Below are 13,910 nucleotides of genomic sequence, written 5' to 3'. Positions count from 1 at the left end.
CTTTAAAGCTGAACTCCAGGCAAATATAAATGACATAAATGAATGCTGCTGTGTATTTTTTGTGACATCTTTTTTTTTTAGCATACCAAGTGTAATTACTTGAATTGGACACTTGCAATCCTCGATACAGCAGCATTCAGACTGGGAGTTTAAAAGGCAGGACTGGGAGCAATTCAGGTATGTTGCATGCAAATGTCCTTGCAAGTGATATGCTGATAGGAGGGGAAAGTAGAGTGAGCAGCGAGATGGCCTCATTGGTCTTTTGCTCTTTTAATATCCAGATCAGCAGATTGGGGCTAGAGAAAGAACAGCACTGCATTCCTGCTACACTCTATAACTGTAACACAGGAAGTGGTGTCATGTGCTTGGTTGGACTGTGTAAATCTCAAACCTGGACAGCCAGAAATACAAATATTTTAGCAAATAAAAACAGCTCCATAATGTGTATTTTATCTGGCTGTCTATTTAGCTTTAACCTCCACTTCATCTGGCTGGGTATTTAAAGTGACCATAATAAACTAAGAACACAACCCAAAGGTGATACTTATCCACATCGTGGTAAAACAGCAGCCGCCGTTTACAACAGTATTGGCACCAGCCGCTGTGGGCTCAGCCAAGCCAAGCAGGTTGTGAGTGTGACAGTTCATGATCTTCCATGCTTATGGAGGCTTTCTACATTGTGCTTTTGTGAGTGTTGTGATATTTGGGGAAGTTAGCACAAATGGTAAGTGCTCAAAGACCAATCTTGAAGCCATTTTAACATAAAACAGGACAGTCTTTTATTTCTTTCATCAACACAACAATTACTTTCTTTAGTAACATCATAAGGTTCCTTTGTATTTCAGCATTAGACAATGTCTCACTGACTAAAGATTGTTGCACATACTCTATGGGGTCTATTCACGAAGCTGCCGAGGGCAGCCGAGTGAATGACCGATCTGAAGTGAAGTCAGCCGAACACTGTTCGGCTATTCACTTCAGGCTGGTACGGCTGATTTCAGCCGTACATCGGCTGAAATCAGCCGTACATCGGTTTGCTTCAAGTGGTTTCGGGTCGGCCTTCCCATTGAAAAGCATTGGGACATTACTATTGGCTATTTCAGAGGGACCGAGTAGAACAGAAAAAGAGTAAAAAAAATTTTCTTACTATTGGCTATTTCAATTTGCCATAGCCAATAGTAAACTAGCATTGTACCCGCCCTCTGCTGCAGTTCCCCATCAGGTCTATCCACACAAAAAAAGAAAGCACATTTATGTTTCAACTAAGAATATCTAAATTTTAAAAAAATCCCTATTCAGATTAAAGTAAATCCAATTACTAAAAATATTTATGGGCCCATTCACACTATTGGGCTGCAGTAACACATGGCACATGTGTTGGTGCGATGCAATGCCACTCATTCTGAATGGCACTCCAGTGCTTCTTGCTGACAGGCATGCATTGTAGTGTAAGGCAATGCACTTTTATTGTGTTCGCAAAAATGGTAGATTCATGTATTGATGCATTGGCAGCCCATTCATTTTAAATGGATTGGCTCAATGCAATTCATGTTAACATGCACCATAACATGTGTGCCTTAACACAACGCAAAGACATAAATGGGCCCTGAAATGTTATCTTTTAAGATAGCATCCAAAGTCATCTTCAATTTTTTTTATCTGCACTTTCAAATTAATATCTGGTTACCCTGATATTAAGATTCTTGTTCAGGCACTTCCAGTTATAGTGTGATAATGCTCTGTTCCTCTTCTGTTGACATCTATGCCCTCCGAATGGGAGCTACAAGTGGTCATGCAATGGGGCATGGCCCACTGTTCTCATCATCAGTATACCCGCTCTGAGAAATAACAGTTACTATGTGCATGCACACCAGGGATAGCTACACAGAGACTACAGGAGACTAGCAGTGCTCATATACAACAAAGGTTACAAAAAAGGTTGTTTTTTTTTAATTAAAAAAAGCAACATTCAAAAAATGGCAACTGTTTATGATGGCGCTTTAGCAAATAAAATGGCATTCCGTTAAGCTGGGTTTGCACTATCACGTTGCGTTAGTGCACGCTGACGTGCTTTGCATTAAGGCAGTCTGTTAATTTTTAATTGGCTGCCTAACACACCAAAACACAACAAAAAGGGTGCATGCAGCATTATCATCAGCACACTGTGTTGCCTGGCAATGAACATGTTGAGAAGGTTCTTTGGGGTGCCATTCTAAATGAACGGCTTCGCATTGCACATGTGTAATGCGTGTTATCGCACATTGTGCCAACACGCATATTATTGCAGCACAGCTGTGTGAATGGAGACTGGGTTTTCTATTATTTTAAGCGGCATACAATCAATGTTATAGGGCTGCAACCACTTAAGCAATCAATTGATAATCAGAATAGTTGTCAACTATTCTGATTATTGATTAGTTGGTTGGATCCCCTAGCTCTCTCCTCCACGCAATAAGAGGGCACAGCAAGCATTGGGCGGGTGCAATAGCCAGCCTGCTATTGACTATTACAATTTGAAATGGCCAATAGCAGGCTGGCTATTGCACCCTCCCACTACCTGCTGTATATACATTCAGCTGCCATCTGCAGAATCTTGCCACTGGCAGTTGTCAATCCCTGGCTGAAGCTATTCAAGTGCCAAGTGGTTACAATACAATATTTTTACTTTAAATTATAAAAGGTGGGAAAAAAATAATTTTCGATTTTTGCCTGACAAATTCTGCTGCGGGAGGTGCGTTGCAGTGCCATTCATTTCAATGGCACCCCAAATGCGCCTCCCACCCACAGTGTGATCACCCACACTGGAATGCATGGTTCCGCAATGCCGTGCATCCCAGTGCAGGGTGATTGCGAAAAACTGTGCATTCAGTTTTATTCTGAAGTAAACACTGTTATGTTTGTAACACTGTATTTGCGTATTTTATTTTAAATTAAGGATTGTATTTATTTATTGTTTTTATCCGATTAATCGAAAAAATTATAGGCCAACTAATGGATTATGAAAATAATCATGTCACAGCCCTACAACATTATATTTAGACCTTGATTGCTATAAGATTTCAACTTTCTATGGCAGCTGCGATCTTCCTAGGGCCAACAACTCCACTTTCCATTTCCCATATTTTAGAAAACAATCTTATGACAACTAACACTAGATAAACAAAAACGGGAAAACAGAAAATAAACACATATCTCAACTTCAGTCAGCTGCAAAGCGTTCTATCAGTTTTTCTGACTTCGTTTACTTGATTGTCAATGGACAACTAGCCGTGTCTGAAATTGGTTTATACACAAACGTCCATGAAATTCAAATAACAGCTTGTCAAAAAGCAGAAAACATGGGTTGAAATGTTGGTAAACATCGGGGAAAACAAAATAAAAACTCCCCACCACCCATACAATTCGCTAAATACACCATAAATCGCTTTTTCAATGTGTGCTTATTACCCACTGTATAGTTATAATTACAATTTTCTGCATTCTATAGCAATTGTTTACACAAGTATCGGAAGAAACAGAAAGGCTTTACAGCAAACGCAGCTGACTCTCTGTGCCATTCTTTTTTTAAAGGAAGTACAGTAAAAATAAATTCCTATGAAAACAAGGATGGGGACTAATTAAAAAGTGACATGAAACATGCATTTTAGGCTGGAAGTGGAGACGGAAAAAAACAATTAACAAAATTAAGCTGCTTGTTACAGCAACTGAAATAATAATTTACTAAGTTATCTTTTAAGCAGAAAACATGTTTCATTTGTTACATGGAATCTGTTTCCATCTCCAGTGAAACTCGATGCGACATCTTTGTCTAAGGATACTGGGACAGTGTTAAAGAAGAACTCCGGTTTAATTAACCCTTGCACTGGGGCTACTCCCGCACAGAGCCGCCACTCGCTCCTTTTGCACCCCAGGCAAGAACAGAAGATCGTGCCCCCCAACAGACGTGTGACGTCACCCGTCGCCGCACACGTGAGGCGTCATGTGATGTCATGCGCCCTGAGTGCATGTGCAGAATGTGCTGGTGGCCAAATCCAAAATAGCATAAAATTTGTTTCGCTTGAGGAAATTAATGAAAACATTTTTAGTTTGCGTTCATTTAGTCAGAAACACATTTTTAGTCTTTGTACATGTCTAATAATATGTGTGTATGAGTGTGTGTGTGTGTGTGTGTGTTTTTATGATTATTTATTTATTTTACCATTGGGGGGATTCAGGGACATGTCAGGGATCTAACCAGACTCCTGATATTTCCTTTTTGAAATAGAAAAAGAAATTGAGGACACAAAGTCCTCAATCTATTTTTCTGCAGCATCTGTTCTATATACATAGAGAGCACTCGGTACAGAGGCTTTGCATTCATTCAGAAACTGGTGATAGTAAAATATTTACAATCATCCAGTTACGAATGGGTAGAAGCCTCTATAGTGAGTGCTTCCACCCATTGAGAAACTCATGAAGGAAAAGGAAGTGATGTAAAGCACTTCCATTTCACTCATAACTGGGGAAACATAGTACTGTGTGTCCCCAATTATTTACAAACACTGGAGTGATCAGCTGGTCACTCCAGTGTTTGCTCTGCACAAATGGGATCAGTAAATATTACAGATATTTACCGATCTACCGATCCTTAGCTCTGCCATCCTGAGTTCTGAAGCCAGAGGAGGGGCCGGGTAGGGAGTGCTGAAGCTAGCGGGGGTGGGGGGGCAGAGGAGGGAGCGCTGTCACTTCAGGATGGTTGCAGAGAGAGCGAGTTGCTGGCTGTCAGATCTAAGCCAAGCGTATAGAGGCGTGTGAGAGAAGTGGGCATCTGGGAAGCTGGAGCCTGTGCCACCACTCTTTTTTCCCTGCTGAGCCGTGGCTGTGTTGGCTGCCTGGCGCCCCTTTTGCCATGATGCCCTGCGCTTGCCTCTCAGCTGCGCAGCCTCTAAGCTGTGCCTCATGGTAGCTACGGCCCTGCTCCCGCACTACAAGGGTTAAGTAATTGTTTTGGTCTAAGGAGGAAAATAACAAAGGTATACTCACCTGATCCTCAGAGCTGGAATGCTCTTAGACCAGTCCCATGAGCGTCTCTCTCCTCCGGGGCAGCAGTTTAAGGTCCTGGAGTCATCACATTCTATGCACAGTGCATAGGGACATTCCATTGGAAGCAGAGAGCGCTGTCACAGCTAGCTGGCTCAGATGATCGGGTAAACATATTATGAGGTGACCATAATGAGCAGTTAATCCTTGCAGTGAGGGGGTAGCCCCACTGCAAGGGTTAATAAAAATCACCCGGATTTCTTCTTTAATTTCAAACACAGATCTTCATAGATCTTTTTGTGTTACACTAGCATTCAAAACAGTGGTCTTCCAAGAACTGCAAGGGCCAGTTTGGATTCCTTCATTAATTTAAAAACCGAACTCTGGACAGAATTTTTTCTTTTTAGTTCTAGATAGTGGTAATGAACGTTAAATAACATAAAATGTCTGTCAGGTTTTTATTCACATTTTCTGTCCTTGTGATGCCCATATGAGAAATAGGCGTGCTGGTGTCACTAAGACAGGAAAGCACAAACAGCAGTAGCATATTGTGCGATTCGTTTCGGAATAATTCGTTTTTCAGACAAATTTTCGTTATTCGGAGATTCGGATGTATCCGAATTTCAGAATAACAGAAATGACTAATGAAAACAAATCCAAATTTCCAAAAACTAAATTTTGGATGAAATTCGTTAGTGGTAGTCTGTAGCAAATTTTTTTAACGACACTTTGCTGCAACAAAACTAACTAAACGAACACGAAACAAAAACGAAACCTCGACCAGACTACAAATTTCGTCTGAATACCTAAACGAGTTGACTTTCGAACCTGAATCTCAAAAAACGAAATAAATAATGCAAAATCCGAATCAAAACGAAACAGAATTTTACCAGTGCACATGTCTACACAGTTGGGGCTGCCAGGTGCTGCAAATAGAGGAGTATTGTATGCTAAATGACAATAAGCCTGTGCATTAAACCTAAAAACAGCTTCAATAAAGTACATGATACAGGGACCTTGTTGACAGAAGAATAGAGAGCCATGAGCAAAAGGATGAGTAATCTCATCAGTATGGGATGTCCTCTCTCTATACAATCAGCCAATAAATATTTCTTAATTGCAGCAGAGAAAAGTAAGGTCACCAGCCTAGCTGGAAAGTAATGCCGGGTAAAACAGTTCACCTGAAAAGGCTCTTAAAGCATTGTCTGGGAACACTTTGGGGTACCAAATTTTTTTTGCTGTTTTATGTGCGCACACAATTTTCAGGCTTGACATGTTTGGTATCTATTTACTCAATGTAACCTCATAAACATGGGTATTATATGGTGTTTCTGTGCTCTAAAATTAATTTGAATGAATTTTTTACAAACCATTTGTGTTTGATAAACTGTTGCTCTGATATCGTGTGACATACAAAATTGCAACTACCACAATTTAATTTTCTAGGGTTTTTGCTTTCAGAAAAGATATCATTTTGATGGGCTTTAAGCAATGTTTTGGTCTGAAATCTGCATTTTAATAGTTGGGGAAAAATGCAAAAATGGCTCTGGCTGCAAAAGGGTTAAAAGTAATTTATATAAAAGCTATATAAAAGTTGCTAAAAGTCACACATACAAATGTAAGCTGCCACAAGCACTACCCTCCACGCCTAGTCAAATGCAAATCATAAAATACATTGCCCTAAGCAATCAAAGATAAAAAAATGAAAGTCAATTACATCAATAAATTTTGCAAATCTTCCTTTCACAGTATAAAACAGCAAGAAATGTCCCTATTCTTAGCAAAACACAGATTTGTGATGAAAGAGAATAAGTGAAGGACAGCCAGTATCACCTGCTAAAAATAAACCAGAACAGATAGCTCTGGTCGTAACCTGTAATCCATTTCTCACATAACTCAAACAATTTCATCAAAGATCTTCAGCCATCGTTCTCTGAAAATCAAAGACTAAGAAAGAGTATTCCCTGAACCATCCCTGATAGCCTACAGGCTATCCTTCCACATTGCTCAGACTGATGAGAAAACCTTAAGATTAGCTTTGAGTGAAAATGTAGAAGAAAAAATACTAGTATACTCCTTCAAAAACTCAACTAACCTGAGATACTAACTACTTACTTGTGGACAAATGGAGAGGAAGAGAGAGAGAGAGAGAGTAAACCCTGTTGTACAGAAATTGCATTAGATAACACCCTTTCCAAAATACCATTGTCCTCTAAAATTTGGATCATTTGCTTAACAAATTCCTTTATATATTGTACACGATTACATACTTCAAGAAACCTACCTGACCTAATATACAAAACAGAACAAGCTGCTACAGTAGTACTACACCAACCTACATCAAGAGACAAGAAACTGCCTGAAATACTACAATATCATATATATATATATATAGTGTAATGTAAATGGGTAAGCCGTATTAGTTCAGTAGAGAAGATGTATAAAAAAACAAAAACAAACCGGAGTATTGTAGTATGCGATAATACCTTTCTTATTGGGTTAACAGAATATATAAAAGACAAGCTTTCGAGAGTTGGCCTCTCTTCTTCAGGTCAGAAGCAATACTAATCAACATACTTACAAAGTTACAAAGTATTTGGGGTGGAATAAAGACATACGTCCATCAATTATAGACTTGTCCCTGCAATACATCCCCTTCATAATACAGGACAAGACCCTGCTAGCTTTGTTTACCGCAGCTTGGAACTGCAAGCTACCATTCAGTTTGTGGTCTACAATGACCCCCAAATCTTTTTCTATTTCTGACGTTTACCACTTAAAGCAAGATAAAGTAGTTAGGGAGGGGGGTGAGTGGGGTGTCATAAATGTTGGACCTGGGAGTAAAGAATGTATCCTGATAACTAGTTTATATATGTTTATTTGTTCTGTGTTCTAGTTATCAGGATACATTCTTTACTCCCGGGTGCAACATTTATGACCTAAATATATCTCTGGCTCATCAAGAGAAAAGGTGTTCATAGTCTTTCATTTTTTGTTTTATAAAGCAGTTATTACCCCTCCCCCATGCTGCAGACAAGAACATCGGTGTGATCTCGGTGTGGAAGCCGTGATCCTGCACCTGCAGAGGTCTGACACATCCCTGCTAAATCAGGCCCATAGCTCTACAATCAATACAGTGGGTGGGGGAGGAGCATGTTGAACATCTCATAATTGATTAATCCACACAGAGCGCAAGGGTCCCACTCTGCAGCTGCTGACGGGGGCAGGCTTTACTACCCAGGACGTGGCTGCTTCCTAAAGAAAAGTAAGGCTTTTTCACACATTTTGTTTTGACGCCCCTGGAATGTTTTTAGCTAATTTAACTGAAAGTCAACAAAAGTTTAGTTAAACTTTGACCTATCTGTATCCTCTGGACGGTACATTGTGCTCAAGGACATTTATATTGGGATTGGGGTGGGAAGGGGTTAAACCATCATTTTCATTAACTCTACAATGTAAATCCTGAGGTTTAATGCTGGCCAAACTCCAATCTTTGAATTGGCTGAATCCAGGCTTAAAAATGTGCCCAGATTTAATATCTTATATAAACATGTACCATACTATTAGTCATTTGCTAAAATTAAGCATTATTATAAGCATTATTCCAATCACTGTATGCTAATTAGGTTTATTTTCTATTTATTTGTTAGATTTTATCATCACACACATTGTTAAATCCCACTATTATCTGTGACCATAAAAAAATAAATAAAGGTGCAAATTAACCAAAAATCAATGTTCAGTATTATAAACTAACCCTCAATTTAGCAAGTTCTTTATTAAACAAGCAGCTAGGAAATAATGGAAGCATTGTACATTACATTATTCCCGGGCTATAGAAGACACAGTCATTACCCATAGATGAGATTTTAAACCACAGGTTCCTTTGTTAGATCTGAATCAATGTATTATAGAAAACCAATGAAAACACATTTTAATTTAAAACAGGGCGTTAATAAATTGAATCGAGCCTGAATTAGAATTTTCTTACTGCACTTAATTTTATTGCTAATATTTTACATTTAAAACTAGTTTAAATCACCTGAATTCTACAATAAAATAGAAATGTTATTAAAAATGCCTTGCTGTCTGTGGAACGGGATTTTGCAGAGAAACTTTTGGTTTTGAATCCTTGTAAAAGCGTGAGCACAAATGCTCTCGGCTATGTGTGGATTTAGAATACAATAAAGAGGCTCCAGGTGGGGTCCTAATTTAGCTGGATTAGAGATGGCGGACAGCTAAATTAGAACCCCACCTGGAGCTCCTCTCGCTCCTCTCGCCCAGCGCTGACTGGCCGCTGCAGGGTTTTTTTTTTCTTACTTACCTCGCCGAGCATTGCGTCACTGCTGATCCGGTGGGCCACCTAAATTAGGACCCCACCTGGAGCTCCGCCCACCGGAGCAGCAGTGACGCGACGCTTGGTGAGGTAAGTAAGAAAAAGAAAAACATAGCGCAAGCTTCGGCGCTATGTATCGGGGCATTTTGACAAGTACAAGTACTTGTCAAAATGCTCTGTATCGGGCCCGATTCTGATGCTAGCATCGGTATCGGGACATCCTTAGTTTTAATGCACATCTAAACTGAAAAAATGAAATGTCATATTACAGCTTATCAGTCCTTAGATTAAGTGACTATATTAATTTTCTTTTTTCAATTTGTGTCCCTTTATTTTCACCTGTAAGCCCTGCAAATAACATACTTCCTGTGCATTCAAGTCTACTCAACACTCATTTCTTCATCGGATCTATGAGGGCATCCATGGTTGTCACAAAGGTTGGCTCTCTGCCTTTGTTAATCTCTATTACAAGGTGCATTGACAGGACTAGTAGTTTGACTGGTAAACTGCAATATGTTACATTTTTGTTTTTAGGTTAATATATCCTTTAATCCTTAGCACCCCCTATCCCCATACAATACTAAGAAGAAAACAAGTTTTGTAAAGTAATAAAGTAATACAAGGAAGGGAAAACACAAGTTACGTTTATATTTAGGCATTTGTTTTAGTTTTTAATTGTGTAGTGAGCTGCGAAGTGGTATTACTATTTGTGTCCCCATTGAGGAGATTCACCCCTCTATTTGTACAGGTGACCACTGTCACCAAGAAAGAAAGGTGGGGGAAATCCACAATGTTAGGTTTGGTAAAATCATCCAAGGAAGGCACTTGTTCAATGGACAACTGTCTAAGAGGGAGATTTCCCTCATCTGTTGGGTCTCTGGGTAAGGAAGTGGAATTTTCCTTATGGTACACAGACAGCAATAAAATAAACTGGCGGAGGTTTTAACTCTTCCCTGCTTTATCCAAAAACAAAAACGTATGTATATACAGTGCGCCATAACGGCGTGAAAAAGTGACACGTTGCTTGTGTTTGGTTGATAAATACGTTTTGCTGTGTAAAAATGCACACACACCTGGTGCGTGCGTGTGTTTAGGTTAGTAAATCACCCCCCAGTATCAACAAAATCTGGTTGTTATACAAGGAGGGAAAGCCTGTGTGGTATACATGGATAGTTTATATAAGTTCATGAAAGTTTAGAAGCAACAGATCATTTTTGTTTCACCTGCAGACCCTCTATAGAATGCTGAATTATGCATTGCATTTTAGAACTTGCCTGTATAATCATAATATTTTACAAGAACCTGTTTCTACTGGTTTTAGTATCAGTCATCAAAGGAATGGCTCTGTCACATTAAAATTCTGTTCTTTTTTATTTTACAACAGACATTGTTTCTTTTCTATGTTCCAACGGGATAATCACTGGAAATGCCGAATCAGATCAAATAAATTCAGTGGAGGGCTAGACAGTTCATGTATAGGCATGATAAACTTAACTGGTAAAAATGGTTTTATCACGTCAAATAACCCCTAGTGGATTTTTCTCTGTGGATTAATTGCTTAAACTTAAGCCTGATTTATAATTTATGTCTGATACTTCACCATAAGAAAATGTACATTCAAAAAACAGAATTTAAGTGTTTAAATTAGTGCATTCAAAACTACTCCATCAGAGCAGAGAATGTAAAAGATATATACTGTATATAACGTTTTAGGATATTAAATAATAAATAAAATACGTTAAAATACACATAAGTGTGTCATCATTCTTATCTGCCAAAAAGATATGTAATTCTGTCCAGCCACTTTGTGATTCTGTGTTAGAGTGACACTAAACTCAGGAGTTAAATTTCAAAAATGCATTCAAGTACCTTAACTATTAACAAAAATGTAGTTTATTTGTGTATCACTCAGCTGTAGATCTTCAAATCATCTCTGAATTTGTGCTCACACTGTCCTTACTTCTGGAGGGTGGGTACTTTTGTTCCCCATGGTCCCTGTGTGTTGTTCTGTAGCCACCACTCCAAGATCGCTTCCGTGATAGACAACAATCTCATACAAATTTGTATTGAAATTATAAAATATAGAAAAATATATAGATCTCACTGCTTTGAACCTGTAAGTGCTCAAATCTGGTCACCTCTGGGTTCACATTTCAAGGGAGAGATGGATGAACCGATGTTTGTTCATATCTAACTGCTTAATATTCTGATGTGTCTTATTTCAGTGCCAGGCTATCAGGAGAAGCAGGTCAGTCCAGGGACTGGGGGCGGTTGTCTGGATTAGGGAGCACAGAAAAAAAACACGGTAGAAGTGATAGGGTAGATGTATGCCCACAGATTGTATCTAAAATATAGCCTGTAGTCTGCTCTAAAAGAAGGAAACAAATTCATTGTTGCTTTTGCGGCTGTGAGTTTGCATATACGCCGTTACTGCCATCGATGTAGTAGTTACATCGGTGACAGTAGTGTTAGGGCATGCCCCAAACAAGTCTTTTAAAGGTTTTGTGCAATGCTGACTTTAAATTCACATAAAAAATGGTATATTATTTTTACATTTGTCCTTGCAGTGGTACAGTACCCATGCATTTGTTGACTGTAGTTTGTAAAATAACCCAAAAGAATTCCAGAATTTAGTAACATGATTCACCCCAACCCATATTGAGATTTGTTCAGGTTTACTGAAAAGTTCAGGCTTGCCAAATTTCAAACTCGATTTGCTTTGTTCAAACCCTTGGTGAACTGAAGGGCAGACTCACTCATCCCTACTCAAGATAAATCATTTGAAAAATGCATTGCAAAACTTATATGCGAAACTGTATACTGCATTTTCTAATTTTATATACCACATGCATATCAGGAGAGACTGCAGGAACTTATTATGTACAGTCTTGGGTGTGAACAGAGTTCAGGAGGGCAGTATTTTTCACAATTTCAAACATATCCTTAAAGAGCAATTTTACTAAAAGTGTAATTAATGCTGGGAACTGACTTCCAAAGATGAGGTGATTCAGGCAACAGTAATTTTACATGCATTTAGACACCTTTAAGGGTTTTCAAAGTAACATTGCATATACCCTAGACGAATAGATCTACCTGTCTAATAGATATATTTGAAAATATTGTATAAGGTCTTTCACCCCCAAAAAAATGGGAATTGGTTTCAGCAGAGTCACCTGTATGCAAAGGACATGCTAGGAGGATAATTCTTCAAAAAGTTGATATTTATTGATTACGAAAAACATGTAAAACACTGCGTTTCATGGCAAATCAATATCAATTTTGTGAAGAATTTGCCACCTCCCAATTTTTGGGGGCAAAAAACGTTATACTTTATATCATACTGGGTTCACTATGCCGCCATGCAGAGGATTGTCTGTATCACCCTGAAAAAGCTTAGAGTGCAACCACATCTGTGCCGAGACAGCTATGTTTTCCATAAGCTATTCACTCAGGTTGTCTGATCCCTTTACAGGTGATTAGCAACCTCACAGATGTGAGTACAGTATCCTATATCCTCCTTGATTGCAACTTGTATGACTGATCCATTTATTTTTCTAATTACCACATCATAAGGATCTCGCCCATGACTTTTTGTCTTATCTTTTTTCCACTCTCTATTTTGAGTTATCCTAAGCTATTTGAATATATTAAACTGAAGTGCAGAAACTTAATACACATTATAGACGGTAGCCACTATCTGATTTTTGAAATATTGATTGTCTCAGAAACAGGGAAACGTACTCACTGCACATCACCCACTCAGGGTTTCAGTCTGCTGAAGTCATTTTCAATCTACTGAAGTGGCTGCTGCTAGATACCAGCCTTTACACATTACTCTTTGGCATACTTAGAAAGCCAGAGAATCACTGTTTAATAATTTTATATTAAAACTCAAGGTAAAAGTCAGCAGCAGTACACTTATTAGCACAGGAATCAATGTTGCAAAATAAAGAGTTAGCTCATGCTGATTACTTATAGCTGCGTGATTAACTGAATGTACACATATAGCAAGCTGTACTGCACCTGGCAACATTTGCCCACAGGATAAAAATAATAACCTCTACTGCCAATGCTAATCACGGAGGAGACAGTCTTGTCTAGTGACACAGAGAAAACTGAATTTGAGTTTATCCATGCAAAATATATGCATCATAAAACTGCATCACTATTAGAAGTCAAGTCAAAGTACATGACTATGAATTCCAGTGGAGCATCACTAATAAATGAACTATAACTAAAAAGTGCTTTGCAAAAACAAAAGCAAAACAAACGTTCATGATGTATGTATTTCAGTGATTAAAATTTTAATTATTTGCCTTCTTGGTAAACCAGTCTTGTCCAAAACCCTATATACAATTAGACTCATTTAGGGAGTGTAATGAAAGAGTGACTATCGCGTTATGGAAAAAGTGTGAGCATTGCATAAATTAACTAAATAAGTGATAATGTGAAAAGTTTATTGACCTGAGCATTTCAATATTTTTTTTCTGTTATAATCAGATCAGTAAAGAGCATTTCTGACTGGTTGTTTTTTTTGCCCATAATAAATCTTGTT

The 13,910-nt window shown here is 38.5% G+C and overlaps 1 protein-coding gene across 1 annotated transcript in view; it reads right to left on the bottom strand.

Moving 5' to 3' along the window:
• LOC108786450 (neurexin-1-like) overlaps window positions 1–13,910 on the bottom strand; it is a 135,706-nt gene that overhangs the window by 32,508 nt on the left and 89,288 nt on the right. The window lies entirely within an intron of this gene.

Source organism: Nanorana parkeri, unplaced genomic scaffold, assembly GCF_000935625.1.
Source record: "Nanorana parkeri isolate BGI_ZX_2015 unplaced genomic scaffold, ASM93562v1 scaffold212, whole genome shotgun sequence".
Lineage (NCBI taxonomy): Eukaryota > Metazoa > Chordata > Amphibia > Anura > Dicroglossidae > Nanorana > Nanorana parkeri.
This window is presented reverse-complemented; position numbering and strand designations above follow the sequence as displayed.